The following is a 24,245-nucleotide window of genomic DNA, read 5'->3' as shown; positions in this document are numbered from 1 at the left end:
TCCGAAACTACAGAAGTATAAAGGTCCTTCTGTTCGTGGACAGTGTGGAAAACTCCATCCTGCTCAGTGCTGTGAGTAGTCACCAGATGAAGATCACACCCTTCATCAAATAAATAAACACGCAGGCCTGTTTGGTAAAGTGAACCTTGTTTTTTGTTGTAATTTCACGTACTCGTGTTCCAGCTCATTCGGCTTGAAGTGCAACATGGAGAAAGGTAAGGGTTGCCTTGTTTATAGTGGGCTGAAAGCCTAAAAAATGCGTTTTTGTATCAAGTATTTTTGCGCGAGCCAGATTGTCGATTTGTTACAGCCGATTTTTACCTCTACTGTTATAATGAATATAGGATATAAAGAACAAATTTGCTGTCTCGAGGCTGCTTCGTTATAACGAGGTTCAACTGAATTTCTAGTAAGCACTTAAAGTACTAGTTTGTTAGCATTTACCGTCCTCCATTAGTATTTACATTAACCGGAAACTGCTTACTGCATTACTTAACGCTCTATTATCCTAAACCGAGTTTATCTGGTTGTAGATTACGCAGTCTTCTGCGATTTGTCTGATGCTATTTTCTATACCCATAGAAAGGTATCTAGGTTGGGGCTAAAACGCAACCCTGGGGGACGGCAGACATAGGAGCAGTAGGTGATGTTTTATTGGTTACTTCTACGAATTGTCAGCGGTTACTTTTGGGTTGGGGCTAGCTTCGTCAAAAAATTTGTTAGTAATTACTCTAATATTTGATACAATTTTGAAGGCTTCGCAAAAATCCAGAAAAACCATTGGCCGCGTATCTGCTCCTTTCGTTGCAAATGTCGACAAAGGACGACAGTCTTTTGTCGACATTTTCCAAGTAAACGACTCCCTTTGCTTTTCCGCTCACCTCTCATGCCGTTGCTCTTCCATCACGCCCCTCCCAAGGTAAATGCGCTAGAGGTTTGCTCAAGTCAATTTAAATTCACCGCGTTCCACTGCTCCAGGCCGGGTTCCTCGATGCCAGCGCTGACGTACGGCGGAGACGCGCGTGAATCGAGGCGTCCTACTTCAACCTTTATAGAACCACGTTGCCTGACTCCAGGTGCGCTTCAAGCAGGACGCGCAACCTATCTAGTGGATTCTTTCGTAACTGTTGCCGCTTGAATTCTTAAAATGCCGCCAGAAGCCATAGTGGCGCAGGCGACAACAGGCGACGGAGTAAATATTTTTTCTCTGCAGTGGACATAGTATTTTATTTCCTATCGCAAAAATGAAGCATCCATTAAGGAACACTGCAAATATCTCTTGCGTATTGATCTTATGCCTAATATTTGTGTAATGTTTTGTTCTTGAACAATGTTGACAAGTATGAACATTGTCACCGGACTTAGACCGTTAGATTTGGTTGTAGGTAAATATATATATATATATATATATATATATATATATATATATATATATATATATATATATATATATGTTTAACTTTGGCCGGCTGGCTGAATCGAGTGACAGACAGACAGACAGACCAAATTTTCCCGTTCAAGTAGCCCAAGAAAGACTATCGTGTTAAAAATTTGGCCTATCTGCTTTTGATTATCGATGCTCTAAGACACGCCGTACGTTCATACGGTAGTGCTAGAAGTCACGCAGTGGATAGATAACTCTTTTCGCTTTAAGTTGCGTGGTTTTATGTTTCAGAATGATGTGTTAAAAAAATATTTCTGCTGTTCGGATAAACGAGATCGGCCGAAATCCCCCATTGTGTACCGGAACAAATCTAATTTCCACTCATTTGGTGTACTGGATGTTAAAAAAGAAATATTATAGACTGCCCAAATGATTCATTGCCTTGAAACATATGCAACTGCAGTAAGAAAATAGTATTCTAATAACTCTATATGTATAAATCCGAAAAAAAAAACGAAAGGTGTATGTTTCCTCAATACTCACTAAAAATTGACTGTGCGCTGATTCTAGTTTGAAAAATCTGGGTATACGCATGGATAGTAACATGACTTGGAACACTGATTTGACCTACGTTTGTAACAAGCTTCTGGGAGTATGTTGTATTTCATATAATGTACGTTCATTTGTGGCAGTCCCAACGCACAAAGTTGTTGTGCACTGACTTGTGCGCATCATTATTTGATATGGGATATCTTTGTTCTACCATTGCTCTTTCACCTAGCGTTTTAAAGTAAACTGCGTATTAAAAAACATATTTCTTGGCGTTGCCCCCAATGTATAGACCCCGTTAACGTAACGTGGATTGCTTCACTTATTTCAGTCTGCCTGCATTTGATGCCCTCTTAGTTGAAACGGTCGTTTCAAAAAAACTTCTGGTGCAGCTCTTTTTTTTCCCGTCATGTGCCTGTGGAAGCGTTCACACACAACCCCCGACTCGATATACAGCGTTACTGCAGACGTTTTGGTTACTATGTTAGACTTATGTACCGAAAATTTTGAAATCATTGATCGATAAGATGTTTTTTTTTTTCTCTTCTACGTGGCCTACGGGCTTACCGGCGTAACAACTTTTCTTTTTTGTTTACTTCTCACCAATAGCATTTAGTGCCTCTGCTGGCTGCCGGGTACGGCCCGACAAGCCTTGCATGGCTTGGGCTGACCCGATGTTGATTGACATTTCTCAAGACACGGAATATGGCTATCACTAATACTATTAGTCTAGGCTAGCCCAGAAGTCTATAAGTGTTAGACTAGTCTAGAAGTGTCAGACGATTGCTCTAACATTTCTTCGGCGTGTATCACGCGTATAGAACGTATTACACTTGCCAGCCGTGCGTGAGTGGTCTCTGGATTCACTTGCCTGTCGAGAATCCAGGTAACACCAGAGCGTTCGAAGGGAGAAGCACATGAGTGCTGTACTCCCGTTCCAGTAAAGAAAGAGTTCCACCACCCGCCATAGCTGGATTACGGACACCTGTTGACAGGCGTAATGATATCGCGAGCCATAAGCATTCACATAAAGGCGTGGCATGAAGAATGAGACATTCGAAATGTGAGCAGTTCAGAGGTACGAACGGGTGGATGTGCATGGACGCGCAGTACGCACGCACGCACGCATGCACGGATTCCCGCACGCAACGCACACGCCCACGAACGCACACGCACACACACAGGCACACACACACTACACAGTGCCCGAACAAGAAGACGCTAAGCACGCGACCTTCGAAAAGAGGCACAGAACATATTCCAGCATCACGAAGCAAGATCTTACTACAATCGTTTCAAGAAAGTTTAGCCCCGCCGCTCTTTCGCGAATTTTACCGTAGAACGCCGAAGAAAGCGTAGCAGGTAGACATTGCTGATGAGGTTGCCGAGAGTTTCCAGGAAGAACCCCAACTCGTGTAGGCGAAATCCTAAGAAAAAATAATAAAAACGCTAATCGGTGACGTTAAAAAGGTCGAACAAACTAAAAAATATAGTTGGTTTTACATCTACGTGTTGCCGAGAATCGTGCGACACAACCGGAGGTACACATTGAAACAATTACGATGACATGGGAATGAAGTATCTGCATTGCATACGGCAGCGGAAAACAAGTGCTTTAGTCCTGACGCAGGTACAAGACGAACAACATCACGTTTTGTTGCTGAATACGACGACGAGCATGTGCACGTTTATTAAGCCTACAACAACATAAATGCTTGCAATTTCTGTTCGAAAACGACGACTTGTTTCACCGTTGACGACTATCTCGTTGCGGACGCTGACGTTCTTTTGATATACTTAAACGGCCCGTCGGGGCACGTGCAGCTCGCGTAAATTACCTCCTGTGAGGTGTACCGAATTGATTCTCCGCATTTCTGAGACAAAAAACAACTGTGGCGAATGCGGCGTTGAGCCGATGTGTTCTTTGCATGCCTCAAGCTATTAGATGATGTTTGGTAATTTTCTAAAAGTGAACCTTTCCTGGGTTTTCTTATCAATTTCACTGAAAGTGGGAGGGGCGGGGCAGAGGCTGCTGCTGCTTTCTTGGAGGGGTGCGCCGCTGTGTTTCACCTTACACCTGATAACGCTGGCCTTCGCGTAGCGCCTGTAATATGTATCACCAAATGGAAGCTATAGGGCTACCCATAGCGCCGCTGTTTTCCAGCTTGCACCGCTGGTGCAAGCTGCGACGTTTTTTTTGCATTTTAGTTTTTTAAATGACATACCTGTAAGGAACGCGCATAGGCATATACTTCTGTTGCTCACAGAAGGCGAGAAAGACGGCTTCACTGTTATTACACCATAATTGCGGTACTGCATTGTTTACCAGCGGCGCAGTTTTTTTTTTCTTGGTATATTTTTTGCTAGCGCCACCGGACCAAGGTCACGCTTAACCAGCTCTGCTGTTAAAATAGGCACCTACGCCAAGCACAATATCACTCGGGAAAAAAAAAGAAGAAAACTGCGCACGCATATTCACCTGTTATGCGTTGGCTGCCAACTTTGCGTAGGATCCGCCAACATTTTTAAAAACATTGACTCAAGGTAAACATCGCTGTCCCAGGCGGGGCTTTGCTGTAATAACTCCACCCCAACCTACGTTGGTCAAGAGGAAGATGTGCAGGTGTTGTTTCCAATATGTCACTGCGCTTAATTTGTATTCCGACGATGGCAGGGATTCACGCAAGAGCAGGGTGAAATCACAATAAGTTATTTGTCGACATAAGACGAAGGGAATTTGTTATTTATTTCTTGTTTCTGCTTGTTTCCAGCATGTATGCAGTCGAGTAATTGGAGACGCACAGCGCAAGTAGTTAGAGACGAACCCCCATTAAAGAGGACATCGCACAGTTGGTTTTATACGCTGTTCACCTTGGTCGCGAATGTTATCCAATGTTACGGATGTTATCCAAGGCGACCGAAGTACCGCATGAAGCCCAAGTCCAAATCTTACACTCAAAATTAGTAAACTCGTAACGACATGATTTTAAAATCTCGATACGTATAGAAGGTGTATACCCTTTCAATAAAAGGAAAGTGTGTCCTTTTTCAAAACATAGCAGAACTTTTGCAGAAAGGCAGTACTGTATATCTCATGAAGAATGGTTGACATAAAATGTTTTAGCACCGCTATTTAGTCGTACTCTGAAAGATATTGGCAGCGCGACACGATCAAAGCACACGGACGAACACAGGGCAGACAAGGAACGAACCAATTGAGGACGAGCGCTCGTGTCACGTTTCTCTTCCTCTCCGTCCATCCATGTTTCTTTGCGCTTTCAATACGTTTTGTACCGTGAACAACCATCTAACGCAGCATTCCGGCCTAATTTTGCAGCTAACTCAGCATTATTGCCCAATTTTTCGTTTTTCGACCGTTTGTACTGCTCCCATGTAAAGGAGAATACTGTCAACAGGGAGTGCTTCAAGAAAGAGTGGTGGGCTCACCTTTTTTCGGATGGTGAACTCCCAGCAGGTAACCCACAAGGTTGAATGCATTTGTCACCTAGCGAAAGCGATAATGTTTTGTCGTAGATTTCAGTTTTGAAAAACCACGTGTGCGAAAACAACAGCGAACAAATGTCACATGACTTCCCTTATAAAACAGATTGTTGTTTACTGTCAGTGCGAATGAACTGTCATTTTTTCACAGCAATGACACCACTTATTTGAAGACGACCGGGCAGCAGAGGAGATTCGGTTCTTTAGTGGAACAAAACAACAACACGGAATGTGGCCGTTGATTCCATTTGGCGGATAACTGTATTGAGACTTCAGAAAAAAAGGAAGTGGGACATGAACAGTCCGTGCTGTCCGCAGGCATTGATTCTAGCACTGTTGTGGCTCTGAGCAGAATATAAGTCTATCTTCTGCTAAAGCTAAAAAGCTTCCCCGTGCTACCACTTCCCTAATTCATGACAACATGTAGGCCCATGTAACTTCTGCGGATTCACACAATTCAGCTGGCCGTGCTTGTCTTGGAGGGCAAAGGGGACTGTAAATTGTTGGCTATTTCTGTAGTGTCACCCACTGGTACTGTAAGCTCTTCACTAAAGCGATGTGCGCCGGCGTTTCGTAAAAAGAATGCCGCGCCTAACGTTTAGGTTCAGTTTGACGCTTTATTAGCGCGGTTCCACTATATTGAAAAACATATTAGACCTAATGGCGAATGAAACCGCCACTTTCTTCGGCACAGGACTTCGCAGGGCCGTACACTTGCTATGCCAATGTTGGGTATGCTAGCCCAGAATTTACTTTGCGACAGCGGCGAGGTGACGGCATAAAAAGCAGGTCAGGGGCGATGCGTCTTACTCACAGCGAAAAAATAGAGAATGTAGGTGACTTTCTCTCGGCTGGAGGCCATGCCAAACGTTTCTTCTTCGTTGTTCTCTTTTGCAACGCAAATATGATGATGATGATAATACGCTCAAAGTTTTTGGCACGTACCCACAAGGGGTGATTGGCCAGGGTTAACTCAATTGCTGAAATTCGGGAGGATCTCAGAATAGTAATTCATTTCCAGAAAGAACGAGGCCGTAAAATTAAACTTTGCAGACAACCTATAGCATTATTGCCTAATTCAGGGGCATAGTTCCGTAGGTGGAAGCCCCGTTTTAAGCAAATAGAAATTTAGTCTTGGAATCCTGCAGCGCAGCTCGGTGAAGGTCGCTTCGCATTGACGAGAGAGAGAGAGAGAGAGAGAGAGAGAGAGAGAGAGAGAGAGAGAGAGAGAGAGAGAGAGAGAGAGAGAGAGAGAGAGAGAGAGAAAGAGAGAAGAAACATTTATAGAGCAGACGGTGGTGGTTGAGCCGTCACTCGGTGGGGTGGGTTCACCTCAGTCCAGGTACCCTTGGGCCTTGGCTGCAGCCTTGGCACGGGTGACCAGAAAGATCTGGTCAGCGTGACGGGAGCTGGTCAGCAGGCCCTCCCACTGCTCTGGGGAAGGTCTGGGATTGTGGGTAAGCGATGGGGTGTTTTGACAGGCCCACACCATGTGGTAGGTAGCATTAAGATAGGCGCAGAATTGGCAGGTGAGGGTGTATTGGGTAGGGGAGATAGCGTGGAGGATGGGTGCGTTGTAATATGTGTTTGTTTGTAATCGACGCCAGATGACTGCTTCCTCCTTGGTTAGTTCAGGGTGAGGTTGAGGCAAAGTGAGGCGAAGGTTTCGATAATGGTGCAGGATGTCGTGGTAGCGTGGTGGAACAGCGGGAGTTGGAGGAGGCTGGACCGTAGGTTCTGTTCCTGAGGGAAATGCCCGGTGTGGAAGGGCGCGGGCAGCGGCATGAGCCGCCTCATTTTCCTCGGGGGACGAGCGGCCAGGGGTCCAGACGATGTAGAGCTCGGGGATGGGATTGATTGATGCGAGTATGCGTAATGCAGGAAGTGAGATGCGTCCACGTTGAATGTTACGGCAGGCTTGCTGGGAATCTGTTATTATTGTAAGGTATTCGGATCCAGTTGTAGCGGCGATGGCTATGGCAATTTCTTCGGCAGTGGTGGTTGATGTCGAGAGAGTTGTGAGGGAGGTGAGAAGTGTGCCTTCTGAGTTTACAACCGCCAGAGCATGAGCCTGGCGTGTGGGGTAGAGGGCGGCGTCGGTGTAGCGAGTATCGGGGTGAAAGTGGAATTGTGATCGCAGATGCTTAACCCGGGAGAGCCTTCTACCTTGGTTGAGTTCTGGGTGCATATTGTTAGGAATTTTGGATACAGTAATGTGGGACCGGATTGAAGCTGGAATGCGCTGAAGGGCTTGTGAAGCAGGTGGGGTCGGGTATCCGAGAACCTGGAGGACGAGTCGGCCGGTAGTGGTAAGGAAGAGTCTGGTGAGTTGGCTGTTGCGTTGAGCTTCCAGGAGTTCTTCGAGGGTGTTGTGGATTCCGAGTTGGAAGAAGCGACAGGTAGAGGTTTGAGCGGGGAGGCCAAGTCCAATTTTGAAAGCTTTTCGAATTAGTATATCGACTTTCTCCCGTTCTTTCGGTTTGAGGGTGATGTATGGGGTGGAATATGTGATGCGACTAATTAAAAGTGCTTGAATTAGTCGTATTGTATCGTCTTCTTTGAGTCCCTGACGTTGGTTCGTGATGCGTTTGATGAGATGGGTAAGTTGAGTGACAGTGGATTGAAGGTGGGGAAGAACTGCAGCGCCAGAGCCATCTTGATGGAATTGGACTCCGAGTATACGAAGGGTGTGTACTTTAGGAATGGGTGTGGAACCGATTGTTGGAGCAGGATCGGGTGTGGGAACTGGACATCGCCCACGAGTTCGGGAGCGGAGGATGAGGAGTGCTGATTCGCTGGGGGCACACGTGAGGCCTCGAGGGCGGAGATAAGCGAGAATGGTGTCGATGGCTTGTTGTAGGGTATCTTGTTGTGTGCCAGGAGATCCGGTGGTCGTCCAAAGAGTTAAATCATCAGCGTATAGAGCATGGTGGAGACCAGGAATGGTTTGAAGGAGAGGTGGGAGCTTGAGGAGAGCGATGTTGCAGAGGAGGGGTGATATAACTGATCCTGGTGGGGTTCCCTTTGGAGGAGTACGAAATGTGTCAGATCGAAGTGGCCCAATGCCAAGGGTGGCAGTTCGGTCGGTTAGAAAGGCCCGCACGTAGTTGTATGTACACGCACCGCACTGGGTTTCTCGAAGTCCTTCTAAGATGGCCTGATGTGTGACGTTGTCAAAAGCGCCCTTTACGTCGAGGGCTAAGATGGCACTGGAATTAATTTTGCTGAGGTGCTCGATGACTTGCTCTTTGATCTGTAGGAGAACATATTGAGTTGAGAGGTGTGAGCGAAAGCCGAACATGGTGTGAGGGCATAGGTCGTTGTCTTCAAGGTGAGTAGTGAGGCGGGTGTGAACCATGCGTTCAAAGAGTTTACCGAGACAGGAGGTAAGGGAGATGGGGCGAAGGTTGGAGAGCTGGATTGGCTTGTTGGGCTTAGGAATTAGTGATATATCTGCGTGCCGCCATGGCGGAGGGAGGGTACCGTTTGTCCAATGGTTGACGAGAACAACAAAAATGAACATTCCACTTCGAAATTTAAATGTGGATACTCTTGAAAAGCCGTCTGAACGAGTAGCGTCTAAATGCCAATGGCGTCGTAATCGTGAAGGTGCAAAAAGAGCCAGATTAGGTACGCCGAATTGAATGGGAGTTTTAACAGCGAGATTAGCTAAATGATCCGCTAGCTCTTTCCCCCTGATTTCTGTATGTCCAGGGACCCAAGCCAAACGTACCTCCTTCACGTGCCTTGGTACAAAAAATTAGCCCCATCTTCCAGAAGGGAACGCTGAGTAGATGCGGAGCATCTCGGGGTTCCGTTGTGTTTCCGTTGTGTTCGTAGAACTTCATCGGAAGAACGGAGTGTAGTGGAGTCAACCGCAGAAAGCGCTGAACTGAACGCGCGCAGCGCGCTCCCGATTTACATTCAAGGTTGAAGGAGAGGAGACGAGAGGAGGAGAGATGCGCAAGCGCCGAGCATTCGCGCCGACGAAGCTCAGGGTCCGCCGCTCGCTTCAAGCGTTTGGGCTCAGCGTCGCGTGCCCTTCGCTGCGCAGCTTTGTCTTCAGTGGACGTAGCGTTGCTGTTGGTTTGTGGGGTGGTGCTGACGCTTGCTTGCGCCAACCCACTAACTGACGGGTCTGTTGCTTCCATCACACTTCATCGGAAGAACGGAGTAAAGTGGAGTCAACCGCAGCAAGCGCTGAACTGAACGCGCGCAGCGCGCTACCCGATTTAAATTCAAGGTTGAAGACGAGAGGAGACGAGAGGAGGAGAGATGCGCAAGCGCCGAGCATGCGCCGCGAAAGAAGAAGCGAGAACGCGGGAGAAGCGAAAGCGAAGTGCACGCAGCTGGTACGAGAGAAGTGGCGGGACTATCGCGTAGCTGTGGGAGAGAGGGAAGGAGGAGAGTTGCGCATGCGCAGTGTGAGTGCGGACGCCGACGCGGGACATGCCCAGACTATAAGATGCTCCACATCTAAAAACAATAATGTGCGGTACAAATGAGAGTCTGAAGAGGAAGTTAATGCCGATATAACAGGCATCGAATGGTATAATATGATGACTTCTGATGCATGCTGCGGTACTTTACATAGAGCGAGAGATATTGCTAAAAATTCTGCCGTAAAAATGGGTGTGTAGTCCGGGATTTGTAGCGAATAACTCCAATTTAGAGATTGTGAAAAAATACCTATTCCAGCTTCTCGCCATTTTGAGATGCATCAGTGTAAATCACAGAAGAAGCAGGATATTTGGATGGATACTCATTTTAAAGAGCGGTTAATAGATAGCGTTGGAGAAGTTTTGCAGCTGAAGGGAAGAGGTTTTGCAAGAAAAACTCTCTCAATAGTGGATACTGGGATAACTTCATATAACTTGAACGAAATGCAATCAAGGCATGTTTGAACGAATTGCACTTGGGGGAAACACGTTTGGGCCACGGAAAAATAAAAAATAAACTAGGATCACAAATAAATACAGGCTTAGCAGCTCCAGAGGGGGCTTCGTACATGCGGAGGTAAGTTTGAACTTTAAGCAAGAGAAATCGGACCCTGAGCTCAGGAATGTGTGCCTCCAAGTATGAAACCCGGTTCCAGACGAACCGGGGGAGGCCGAGGCAAAATCGAAGGATGCGCCTCTCCAACAGGTATAATGGTCGCAGTTTGTAAATAGGCCAACGGAAAAACATGACTCAGCCAAACTCCGTGACTGGCCGGACGTAAGATCGGTACAACAGCAAAAATGTGTCCTGACGCGCATTCCTGCTCTTTTTCCACATAGCCTTTTCATTCGACCAAATGCTCTCTCCGCTTTAGTGACTGATGCATTAATATGTATATGCAATCAAGAGTAGAAGTGTATGTAATACGAAGATACTTCAGCGAATCTACCTGCGGAATGAGTTGATTTTAGTAAGCGAGAGAAATTGAAACCGGGCCTGCAACCGGGAAGACAAGTAGAGCACTCTTCGACACATTTATCGTAAATGAATGCTGCCAAGCCATGTCTCCAACAGAGATACATAGGCCTGCAAACGTTCATATAACGAATGAATGTCGACTTCGGCCGTAAAGAATTCTGTATCATCTGCATAAACGTAGGTTGTTGCACCTGAGACTAAAGGAATGTCGCTCATGAGGGTGTTGAAAAGTATAGGCGATAAAACCGATCCTTGGGGGACACCTGCAGTTTGTAAAAATCTTGAAAACAGCCTTTCGTTTCTACAAAAGAATTCCCGATCGGCCAAAAACTTTCTAATCCAAGCAAAAAGGTTTGCAGGAAGGTTTATGCGGGCCGGTTTGTTTAATTAGATACTCTGCTCAACACTGTCATAAGCTCCAGCTGCATCTTAGGTCACTAATGCCGACACCATTTCTCCTCTTTGCGCTTTGCCTCCAAGCCCAGGTGGACGTTTCAAATAGAACATCCCCGCCTAAAACCAATCTGAGCAGGACTAAGTACTTGCCTTTCCTGCATGAAAGAAGCTATCCGTTTAAAAACTATTTGCTATACTAATTTTATCATGTTACAAGTAAGAGCAATCGGCCTTAAGTTGTCTAAATCGAAACCCTGACCTGGCTTTCTTGGAGCAAAATTATCTTGGATACTTTCCAGTTTTGTGGAAACCAAGAAAACTTGAGGGATGAATTTATTACATTCAATAGAACCGGTTCGAATTCCTCTGCCAAAAAACTTAATAGCACCAACTGTCACGCCGTCAAGCCCCGGCGCCGCAGATCGTGTGATGGACAAGGCCTCCTCCAGATCAAAAGATGAAACTGGCAGAAAATCGTTCCTTTCTGTATTATTGCTTTGGCGATAGTTACTCTAACGAGAACAAAAACTCCCACCTCCCATCGCGGGAACCCCTGTGTAGATGCGACGCATTGGGGGTTCACGTTGCAGCGTTGGACAGCGGAGGAACGGCGCTGGAACGCTGGAGCGGAGCGGCGCAGGCACCGCGTTTTATAGCGCGCATAACGGTGAGGGGACGCGCCGGCGCCAGTGCGTCTGCCGCGGCTATGACGCAACACAATCCAACACAATCCACTTTAATCCAATCCAAATCCAATCCAAGCCAAGCCAATCCAAGTCAAGCTAATCCAATCGAATCCAATCCAATGCCCCTCGCGAGAGAGTGTTCGCTATCGGAGAGAGGGGGTGAGGGGCGGAGAGCGCAGCTGGAGCGGCGAAGAGAATGGGGAGGGGCGGACGCCGACGACGCCGGATGCAGGGACAAGGCGGGTGAATGAGATGCGGTCGCATCTAAAAAAACCGAACCGCAAGTCCTCTAGCGGAACGCTCAAGAAACTGGGCCTCTTCAGCAGAAATGAAGACCTCTGATGACTGTAACTGCTTAAGAGAAACCGCCCGATCGCTTGCCATGAACTTATAAAGCGCTGCTTTATTTTTAGAATTCGAAAGATAGTCATTGAGTTTTATAACGTGATCCATTGCAGCTTTATCAACTGTATGTTTGAACGCTGCTGGCATGTACTTGTAGTTTATCCAATTTACCGGACGCTGATTGTGCAGGAGAGACCTCAGGGCTGCTTTTCTACGGCCATTATATCGACTGCAATCACTATTCCGCCAGTTAAAGACCTTTGTCTCTGCGGAACAGTTGACTGTGAATTCAGCGCTTTTTGCTGCTGCTTGCAAGGACTCCATCGTTCGCTGAACATCTACAACGGAATCAGTGGTCTGCATTGATGTAAAGCACTCCCGCAATGCCCCCTGATAAATTCGAGCATTAAGAAATTTTTGCTTACTGATCTCAATTCTAATTAGGGGGATACCTACCGTAAACTCAAAAGGAAAATGATCACTGCGTGAACCACAGGTTAATGTACCACAGGACGCAACTTGTACATTGCCTGAGGAGAAGGTTAAGTCCAAGGTCGATGGATCTATCCCGCACGCACAAATATAATTGCCCGGGAATTGTGACAGCAAGGCCATGCTCCTCCAGCCAGTGCCAGAGATCTAAACCACGAGAATCCGTTCTGAAGCCCCGAGAAACGTGGTGAGCATTGAAGTCACCGACAACAATAACTCTCGATTTACTGGACATAAACTGTCCAGTTTATCTACTCTATACGGAGGCCTACCGGAAAATACACACTGACGAGGGAGATCGGATGACTCTTAGGGCGAACCAAGTCTACAGAGAGTACTTCGCCACTGGGTGACATCATTTACAACGAGGTAACTGCTGTGTGACAAAGTTTTGAAGAAACTAAGGTTAGTAAACCGCCCCTCCTACTATTGCGGTCTAACTTAAAGACTCGACAGTTTCTCAAAGTGAAAAAGTTGTCAGTAGTAAGCCATGATTCTTGAAGGAGGACAACATCAGGACTATAATTTGCAACTAGACACTTGAGATCAACAAAAGAATTCACGGAACGGCAGTTCCACTGAACAACCTTCAGAGATGCTAACTGATTCGTGTGCTGTTGACGCAACAATGGCCCCGAGTATATCCGTTCCATTAGTTGCAGTCGTGGTGGACGCCTTTTTGCTGGCTGGTTTGCAACGTGCCGCCTTAGATTCATCTATAGGAGAGATGCGCCTCTTCTGTTTTGAGGGGAGAATCTTAGTTGTAAAAACGTAATTCACGTCCATGACGTAGGAGTCGTCAATGTCGACAGAGCCGGGCACCTGTTCCAACCACGTCGTTACTAACAACCTGAACGCTCTTCGGAGCGACCGGCTGGTTGCTATTCCAGTCTGAATCTCATACTGCTTTATTCTTGGAGGAGCCGCCTACAATAGCCTGGGTATCATGTGTTTCAGAATGAGTTACAATATGAGGTTCAGAGATAGAACCTTTGGCCTGGTGGTCAATAGAAACAACTGGTAGTGAGCATCCTAACTTTGTCGCCAAAGGGCTTGTGATACAAGTCAGCGTGACGAAGGCCTCAGTAAGCGGAGCGACCACTTGCTGCATTACCCGCGTGACGGACGTTTCAAATACTGGAGTTAGAGTGGCTGGACACGTGGCATCAGCAGCGACACTTGCTTTGTGAATTGCTGCCACATAACCCTGGGTACGACTTTTCAACAGAGTCGAAGCCTCAAACCTATAGCAGAGTTTTTTTTATTATCTCTAATAGGGAACATTCATGAGACCTAGCCGGGCAGTTGGAATAGGTTGCTTCGTGGGCTCCCTTACAGAGACAGCAGAGTTCGGTGTCGGATTGCACGATTGCGCATCATGACTGCCTGCGCACCTTTTGCACCTGAGACTTGACTTACATCCTCGAAATGTGTGACCAAATCTCCAACACTTCCGGCACTGCAGCGGCCTAGGCTCCAAAGGGTCTACCCTATGCACCAGCGGCCATGCCATCACCTCAGAGGGACATTTTAATCCTCCAAAAGTTATGATAACGGTCGCAGTAGGGATCCCCCTGCCATTCTCCACTCTGCTACAGTGGTAGACTGCCATCACACGTGCCATTTTGAACTCCTAAAGGACTTCTTCAGGGGACTGCGTTGGATCGACGTCCCGAACAATACCCTTCACACAAGCTAGGTGCGGCGGAATGAAAGCATATAGAGATTAACCGAGGCGAATGATGTGCACCGCAGCAGGTCCGCGACACAATCCAAGTCTTTGGATCGGCACAACAGCCCTGTCCTGCCATATTGCTTTACTTCCGAGATAGCCATGTAATGCGCTGCTCTTGATGGGGCTTGGAATTTTTTTGCTCGGATCACCCCGTCACCTGCGGGGACCAGTGCTACTGGTATGCTTTACACGCCATGCCGCTTGAATGCTTCAATGGGTAAGCTGCTTGCAGGCAATCTGACGAACCAAGACGCCATGCTGGTTCCCGGGGTAGCTACGGCCATAGCCCTAACATCCCCCACTTCTACAGGTTTGCAACAATTTCGCCCAAATTTAAGAACTTCAGCCCTGGCCAAAACACGCATTCACGGTGTCGATGTGCAGTCGCAGCAGCCTCAAAAGACGCCCAGACGCTGTTGGTTGCCTGGTTTTCTTCGAAATGGAACCCCGTACTCTCACGTACGGGATTAACCTGTGGCCGTGGAGCAAGAATTTGTTCACATAAGTCTTAATAATCAGACCACTGGACACGTACATGTCTTGTATCTGTGTCGCACAAGGGGGCTATCTGCAGGCTGGAAACAACACCAGTTTCCTAGCGTCCGTTTTTATGCATGTCCAGCGCTGTAGTTTTTTTTTGTGTTTTGAAACAGGCCCCTCATAGGCTTGTTTTGCTCTTTTCCGCCTCCTTTTGAATTCAAACTCGAGTAAATCACCACCACGACCATCATCATCATCGCCGTCATAATCGTCATTATCATCGTCGTCGTCACAATCATCATCATCATCAGCCTTTTTGCGCCCACTGCAAGACCAAGGCCTCTCCTATAAAATCTCCAATTATTACGTACTTCTGCTAACTGCGACCAATTTATGCCCGCAAACTTCTTGATCTCATGTGCCCACCATCACCGACTTGCCTGGAAAGGGTGCCCGTGCTATATGCTGGGAAACCAAATGTCAGTGATAGTGCAAGGCATACTGGCACTACTCACACTTGCACTAACTGCTCTATTCGCACCATTCACACTCTCAGTACTCGTACGACAAGATTTATTGTAAGGCTATACAGATGATAATCTGCGGATGTTTGTGAGGTTGATAGCCAGTAATTATCACAAAGCGAAAAAAGCTTCGCCTTTGAGAACTATCACAGGGAATCAATTCTGCCTGTAATTTGTTTTTTCAGAGTTTTTCTGAATTCTAACGCCGTATAGTAGATAAACCCGATTCGTGCCCATGGGCCCCGTAAAGAACTGGGCCTCTCTACAACCCAAAGCGCACTACGTATTCCGAGCCCATACTCCAAAAATTAGGCCCGGGCCCGCTTTCAATAATGCGGAAAAGCCCTACCAAACATATAAGGCCTTCGTTGTACCTACGCCTTTAGTCACTCTTTACGATTCGTATTAACCATCAGTTCCCACGCGAATTTCTCTGAACTAATTGAAATTGCTTCTTCCCTCACTCAACAACGTCATTTGTTTGGCAGCCACCATATTGTTTCCCTCCACTTCTTCCCATGTATTTTGGCGTAGTAGCTTTTCCTGCTCACCGAGAATCGCAATGTTAAAAAATTCCCCCACATTTCCCCGAGGGGGAGAATGTGAAAGTGCGAATGCACGGTTGTCGGCCCGCTTGCGGCGCTTGCGCTCGGCCCCCGCAGCCCACCGCCTCGCCGCCTTCTCTTCCATCTCTTCCATCGGGTTTGTAGTATCACGTGTACACCACGCAGTTATCAAGCCGCTATAACGCCGCTGAGTCGCCAACGCACGCCGCTGACGAATGCGTTAAAGATATAAGGCGCGTCACTAACACTGATATCAGCGTCGCGTCCGTGGCTTGGTCGGTAGAGCGTCGCGCTGCGGCCGCGAAGTCCTCGGATCGAAACCTGGCGCCGGATGCTGTTTCTTTTTTAAATATAGAGGAGCACTGCGGACGCCGCCGCCGCCGCCGGCGGTGGATGGTTTGGGGTCGCTTATAAAGTGCATTCGCACTTAAAAGAATCACGTAAAAGAACATGAATAAGCTCCTGGCCCCCATGCCTGTGCAGTATCAATAAGTACTGTCTGGGTGGGTTGGTTCTGCCCCGAGGTTCTATCTCATCCCGACAACCGCCACCATCATCATCGTCGCCGCCCTCACCGTCCTATTTGTGCCCACTCTAGACTGAAGGAGGCACCTTCAACACGTACCATCCCCAGTTTTCCGAGCGTCATCATGGCCTCTCCTATGGACCTTCAACGGCTACTATGCCTAGTTTTCTGAGTCTATTCCTTTCAGCAAATTTCCTTACCTCATGCCTCCTTGGAAGTCTGTGTACCGCCACCTTTTATTAACCATCCGAAATTTCTGGCCTGTCAAATCTCACTTCTTTGGTTTAATTTGAGCCTGCACATCTTCCATCGGCGTCTGTTCATTAACAAAGATAGTTTTTTTTTTGCTCAAGTGTTACTTCTACCATTCTTTAATCAGGTCGCTACTGAGATTACTGAGGTGGCCAAATATACTGCCCCCACTGAAACTGTGGCGTCCTGTATACTTCGATGAACGGCGGAATTGTCAGCAAAGAACTAGAAAAGTACTTCAATGCCATGGACAGCCGCGCGCAAAGCAGTGGGGTGCTGATGGAGAGTGCTGTTTCAAAACATAACTTCAGGCGTGCAATCGCCCGCGCGCACGTGGCGTACAATCACGAACAAATGAAACGCGAACCCAAAAGTCTGAATTAGAAAACACAATAAAGCTCGATTCCGTTCCGTGCAAGTTAAATTGTCGTGTAGCTTAGTTACAGTAAAAAAGATTGAAACTGTATCTTTCAACATATACCAGTGGCGAGGTATTGTTTTATTTCTACTATCCATATTACTTGATTTTGCTTGTTTTTATCTGTGTGTTCTCATTTCGGTTGTCCATGCCTGCCCAGAGTGTTGCAACAGCCTCAACGACGCGGCTGTTCGTCGGGAAGCTCCAGTTGGTCCTCTAGTCGGTTTTGATGATCTTCGTTACCGACAAACTCGAGACACGCATTAAGGACGCCGCCAACGCAGCGCAGCTCGTGGACCTGTGGCAAAAGGCAGCCGGAGACAGAGAAAGAGAGAGAGAGAAAATAACTATTATGTTTGTTGGGTAGTTGGACGTGGTGGGTGGCCCTAGTCCAGGGCTCCAGTCTCCAGGGCGCCAGTGGCTGCTCTGGCGATCGTTCGGCACTGCTCGTCGTACGTCGTCGGCGCCAGACAGTGCCTCACTCCACTGCCCCTCTGTTAGAGGGTGTTTGTGAATTTTGTGGCACCGTGCTGCCGTATGGTAGAGGGTGGCTACTTGGTTGCACTTGGGGCACAGCTTCGGGTATTGGGTTGAGTACAGTTGTGTAGACGGGAGAGGTGAGGGAAGGTGTTCGTTTGAATTGAGCGGAGTGCTGTTTGATCCTGTGTTTGCAACTTGGGATGAGGATGAGGGAATTTAACTCGGGTTACTTTGTAGTAGCTTAGAATTTCGGAATATATGGGCATAACAGGAATAGGAAGGCGGTTTCCCGTGGGCCTTTCAGGAGCGTGCCATGGGCTATTACGAAGGGACACGGCTGGCAGCGTCTTTGTCTCTCCACGGCCTGCATTGCTGTGCATTGCCTGCCACAACAGCTCATCGCGACGGTAGGGCTTCGAACTTCTTTTTTTCCATTAGTATAAGCGCGCAACACTCCCATTGTCGTCGCAGAGCGATCAGTTTGAGCCCAAACATGACGTGACTTTCATTTTGCCCGACACTGGCGAAAATTGTAATAAAAGGTACGTGGCAGCCCTGCGACGACACCCCTTAATGTAATTATCGCTGGCTATTTAAATGCGAAACATAGCGTTGCCTGGCGATGTTCTGGCATCGCTTTTTAAAGCGAAGTTTTCTATGCCTCACTTGTGCCGTCAGGATAGATAACTTTCGCAACGCGTTTTCACGAGCGCGCATAAAGCTTCCATAAGAGCTTCCATAAGAAGCTTCCATAAAAGCTTCCATTTATGGAAGCTTCCATAAAGCTTCCATAAAGCTTCCATAAATTAGCGCGCATAAAGAGAACGCTATCTGTGGCCAAAATGGAACCTGGGTTCCTCCCGTTATGAAGCCGACGTCTGGCCGATTGCACCATTTTGACGCGGTCGAAACAGCTATAGGAATTTGGACTTTTACTTTCTTTCCCTTAAGAGGCTTTGGTTTTTTTTGCTTAGTTTAGCTCAAAGGGAACAGCTATTTCATTAGAAGCAGTGCCTACTAAACGTAAGTAACCATGAGAGCGAGAGAAAGAGAGAGAGAGAACGTACGTGTTTTGTGCGTGTGGTCCGATAGCGAAATTGTTCGTGAGTACGCATAGGATAGTGACGCCTTAGCCTTGTCTGCGGAAGGTCTTACCACATACTGCTCTCCCCCCCCCCCCCCCCACATACCTCAACCATCGGACGTTTCGTTGCTTTTGCGACACGACGTGGACCCGTCACCCTGCTTACCTCACTGACCATTCGGGAAAAATGGGTACAACGATGCACTGCACCCAATACCGGTACTGTACAGTCACTATTATCCGGGACTGAACAGCAACAGATGTTATAACTGCCCAGAAACAGCGGACCTTAAACACACGCTCTTGGCCTGCTCTACTATCGTCGCCACAGATATAGAAAGAATAACTACATCGGGGCCTTGGGAGATGGTACGCTCAGCTCGGACTCCGAGACCGTCTCGTGCTGTCCAGATAGCCGAGGCCGCCGTCAAGGAGCAGGGGCTCCTGACCGGGGGCGGAAGAGGGGGGAAAGGGCTTTCAGCCTACCCCAGTCCTGACTCCATCCTGCGCAAACAAAGTTCATTCTCTCGCTCTCACATACACATCCGCGTGACACACAATAAATAATAAACGCTAACAGCCGTTGGCCACACCCCAACAGCCAGCACAAGTTACCTAGAGAGGGCGTTGTGTGTCGCAGCTTGGAGAGCCTTACTAGTACGGTTGCAGATATGTAGTTCTGCCTCACGTGTATCCGATAAAGTTACCTCTACCAGGGAGCGGCTTTCTTAAGAAAAATGCGGAGGGCCCAGACAAGCGTACAAGTGGCCCTAAATGATGAAGCTAGTTAGCCTGTATCAATAGCGGCGTGAGTACACAGTTGCTTATCTCCGCAGAAAATGCCAAAATCACGAAAACAGGGAAAGAGAGCGAGAGCGCGTCCGACAGGACGGGAAGACAAGTAGAGGACCTTTATCATCAAAATCTGACGAAGGAGCGGGCGTCAACGGCGCCCGATCATTGCTGTCTTTGCCATTAATTTTCGCAGGAGTACGGCCTACATGGTATACCTTGCAGGTGGCGGTCGTTCCACGAGTGCAACTTCACTAGCAGGGGAAGGAATAACTTGTCTCGAGTACGTACCTTAATGCTGATCGTGATGCTGTGTCGCTTCAGTTTCTCTGGTCGTTCACCTTGATGGAGTAGAATGGCATGTGATTTGGTTTAAAATATTATAAAGTGCTTGCTTTGACTACATTTGTTGTTGTATTGCTGCTTTTTTTACTTTTACCAGCAGAGCTGCTTAAGTTTGCTTGATTGTTTGGCGTTAGCAACGAATACAAAAAAAAACACCCTTGCGTGAGGCGCCCGGCACGACCTTCGCTCAGTGGAGTCATAAAAAAAAAAAACAGCGCACGGGAGCATCTGCCTCGTGAGGGGAGAGAGAGAGAGAGAGAGTAAACTTTATTTGAAAATAGGAAGACGGGAATGTGGAAAGAGTTATGGGTGAAGTCCTATTTCCAGGACTCCAGTAGCAAAGGCTCCCAGCTTGGCTCTCTCTAGCAGCTCACGCTGTGTCGAAAGGTCCGAGCTGGACAGTGCTAAATCCCAGGACTCTCTGGAGGTTTGGTAGGTGTTCTGTTGCCAAATTATAGGGCAGTTCCAGACTGTGTGGAATAAGTCTGCTCGTAATTTGCATTTGTGGCATTCTTCGTTATATCTCTCAACGTTTTCCCACATAAATTCAGACTGCCTCGTGAGGAGCGGTGGGCATCGTCAAAGCTTGCACGTGGGCTTGCGCCACGTGAGAAGCTTCCGCCTTCGTCGTCGTCTTCGGTGCGACGGACCCATGGCGCGGAAGGCGGTACAGGGCTCCCCCCCTCATAGGGACGGAGGCCTTTGTGTTTCCCACGTCACATTTTTAGTCGGTGAGCTTAGTAACTCCAGGGCGCGGTCGTTGAGACGGGGAGGCCCTCCATAGGTCAGAGGGAGGCGACATCAGCGGGCTTGACTCGGTCGGCAGCGATGACGTCTTGGCGGCCGTTAATGTCAAAGGTAACAGTATTTGGTTTCCGCTCGACGTACGAGGAACGTGCATTGATTTGCTCTTTCTGTTCCCTCTCTCCTGGGATCCGCTGTCGGTGTGGGGATAAGCTAGGTCGACCCCCAGTTTTGTTGTTTCTCCAGTATTGCACCATTTGTGCAAGCTGAGCCAATTTTTGTTCCTGTTTGTACGTTCTCTCTTCCCCAGTGTACACCACAAAAATGCGTGCTTGTTTCATTCCTTAATGACATTTCACTCTTACAACAACCTTCCTTAATGACATTTCACTCTTACAACAAACCTACATCTATACACTAAGCTCCATTTCGCCTCGGAGGAGATTCTCCCCTCCCCTCCAAGTTTCCCAAAGATTGCGTGACCTCCAAACACTTTCTCATCCGCCACACGCCTTCATCTTATATAGCACGCACATACACGTACAGACGGTGACGCACACAGGCACAGACAGCAACACGCACGCACAAACACGTACATGCAGGCGCACACACACAGGCACACCCGTACACGCACGCAAGCACAGCCACGAACGTGCACAGGCACACACTAACGCATACCGCACACACGCATGCAGGTACACACGCACACGCACGTACATGCGGGCGCACACAAACAGGTACACCCACTCGTACACGCGCAGGCACACATGTACACACGCAGACACACACAAAAACACGCACACATACACACAGAGAAGCGTGCACGCAAACGGGCACACTCGCACACACGCACACACGCATATCCCACACGCATGCAGGCACACACGCACACACACGTACAAGCACGCACACACAGGTACTTCACGAACACACACACGCACGCACACTAACACTCAGATGCACACAGGCGCGCATCCACACTGATACAAGCGCACACCTGCACGCACACACAGACATGCACGTGCACAGACACGCACAGACAAACACAGGCACACACGCACACGGACAGACTCACACAGGCACAAGCGCACACGCGCACACACGCGCACAGGCACCTGCACGCAATGACATGCAGATGCACAGGCACGCACAGATGCGCACACGGGTACAAGGGCGCACACGCACAGGCATGCACACACGCATATCACACACGCACGCAGGCACACACGCACACACACGTACGCGCGCGCTAGCACAGGAACACGCATACACACAAGTGCACACACGCACGCAAGAACCCACTCACTCACACGCACGCACGCACACAGGCGCACGCAAACAGACACGCACACGCATAGACACACATACCACGTATACCACGCACAGAGGTATACTCGAACAGACACTCACAGGCACGCACTCGCACACACACGGACGCACGCGTACACACACCGACGCACTCAGACACGTGGGGGCACTCACACGCACGCACCCTCGAACACTTACACAGGCGCGCACTCACACTGGTACAGGCACTCACCGACACACGCCTCCACAGACATACACAGGCGCGCAGAGACAAACACAGGCACACACAAACGCACATACACGGACGTACACGCCTACCACGCACGCGAACACAGGCACACGCACATGCGCACACATGACCAAAAGAAAACATAAAGCGGAGTGTACACTTAAATGATGATTTGCAGCATTTGCGGGGCGACGATGACAAAATACAACTTTTTTCAACCTGAAGGAACCAGCCTGCGGTAACTCACTCAGCTCCATTTCAGCTAGAAAAGACTCTTAAGCGAAGAAGCGCAAGGAATATTGAAAAATGTTCAAATTTTGTGCTACAGTGACGTAGAAAATCCCTTACCCTTCTGTTTAAGAACAAGGATGAGGGAACGTTAAGCTCCATTATCCCTAGCTGCATGGCTTTCCCTAGCGTTCAACCAACATCGCCGTTACGCAGAACTGCATTTTTGGCATAATTGTGTCCGTTTATGCACCACTCTACCAATCCAAACTGCTGTGACTGTGCCGGAACGGCGCAATCGGAGACTAGGTTTGATTGCGATCACGGGAAGCGTTTTAATTTTTTTCACTTCACCATCGAACATCGTCATCGCCAGACAAAGTTGCTTTAATTACCACCAGTTCATTTTGGTTGTACTGCAGACGACATCGGTGAGAGACTGAAAGCTTCCATTTTAAACGGGAAGAGGTAATGTGACATGCACCAACGCTAAAGTCCGTATTTTCAGCGGGATACGTACTTTGGGATTCAAGTGATACAATAAAACAAAGCTAGAGCCCTTACTAGAACCACCCACTCTTGTTTCGCGGTGGTGGCTTTGGTGGGCTTGCGCCGATAGCAAGAAAGTTGATTATGCGAGGTCACAGAGAAATTGACACAAAGTGACTGGGGATTCATCCTGCTTCATAATTTTCTTTGATAAATCGATGTTTTGTTTGAAGTTTGCGATAAAATTAGTATTACAAGACATTTTATTTTGCCTTAATGGCCCTTTAAGCAAACAGCTCGAAAGTGTAAGTTAATGTAAGTTCATGTAATGTAGGCTCCAACTTTTTGCTGCCCGGGAAAAAAACAAGATCGGTCGAGCTGCCAAATGGTTCAGAAAAAAGTTGCCGCATAGGCTTTTCGGAATACCTGAACTTCCACGAAGAAGCGTTTGTTATGAGAATGCTCAGTGTGCATGAAAAAGTGGGCAACGTACTTTAAAGAGGTCGTAAAGAGATTTTGAAACAAAATTGTGTTCTGTGGGTATTTGCAGCTATGCAGCCTTTATAAACAAACTATGCACAGACACTTTGTTGCCCGATATCGGCAAAAAGGTAAAAAATACAGTTATGGCTTTCCCGAGGCTTTCCTCCTCAGATCATGAAGTAACGTCAGATGGTCAGATGTAGCTACAACATCAGCGCCATGATGAAATTCGCCCGCAACCGGACTGGGGATGTCTGATCTCTGTCTCTGATACATATGCCCAACATGGCCAAACTGCCAGTCAACAACGCACGCGAGTGGTCCAGGCAGAAGTAAACGGGGTATTTGCAAACTGTTTACGCTGTTTCGCAGTAGTCTAAGTTGTACTGTTCTGCTAGCCGGTATTGCTCAAGCTTGCCGACGTCTGCCTTACATAGCTTCTAGTGACCTGACGATCGAGATAAATAACTGAGAGCTTAAAATGGGAATCTACTACATGAACACGTTTATAGAAAGAACTTCGAGTTGTCGGAAACTGCAACCGCCCCGTCCTTTACTCTTCAGGCGTAAAAATAACGAGCGAAAAGCAGTGACACAGCGCGCCGCAGAATACCGCTACCACGCTGTTCGATTGCTTTTCTGCAATAAGCAATGCTATTTACGTTATTTTGCCGATTGGATGCGCTCCCCTGTGGCTTACTGTGAAGCACTGAACAGTTAGAGAATAATCGCGGGGTAGGTTAGAATTTATAAAAACGAACCGGTGTGCTGGCCTACCAACACGGAGACTT

The sequence above is a fragment of the Haemaphysalis longicornis genome, unplaced genomic scaffold, assembly GCF_048455015.1.
Source record: "Haemaphysalis longicornis isolate Haplotype H1 unplaced genomic scaffold, Haemaphysalis longicornis Haplotype H1 scaffold_7, whole genome shotgun sequence".
NCBI classification, from domain to species: domain Eukaryota; kingdom Metazoa; phylum Arthropoda; class Arachnida; order Ixodida; family Ixodidae; genus Haemaphysalis; species Haemaphysalis longicornis.
The sequence above is the reverse complement of the archived record's forward strand: the minus strand, read 5'-3'. Positions refer to the sequence as shown.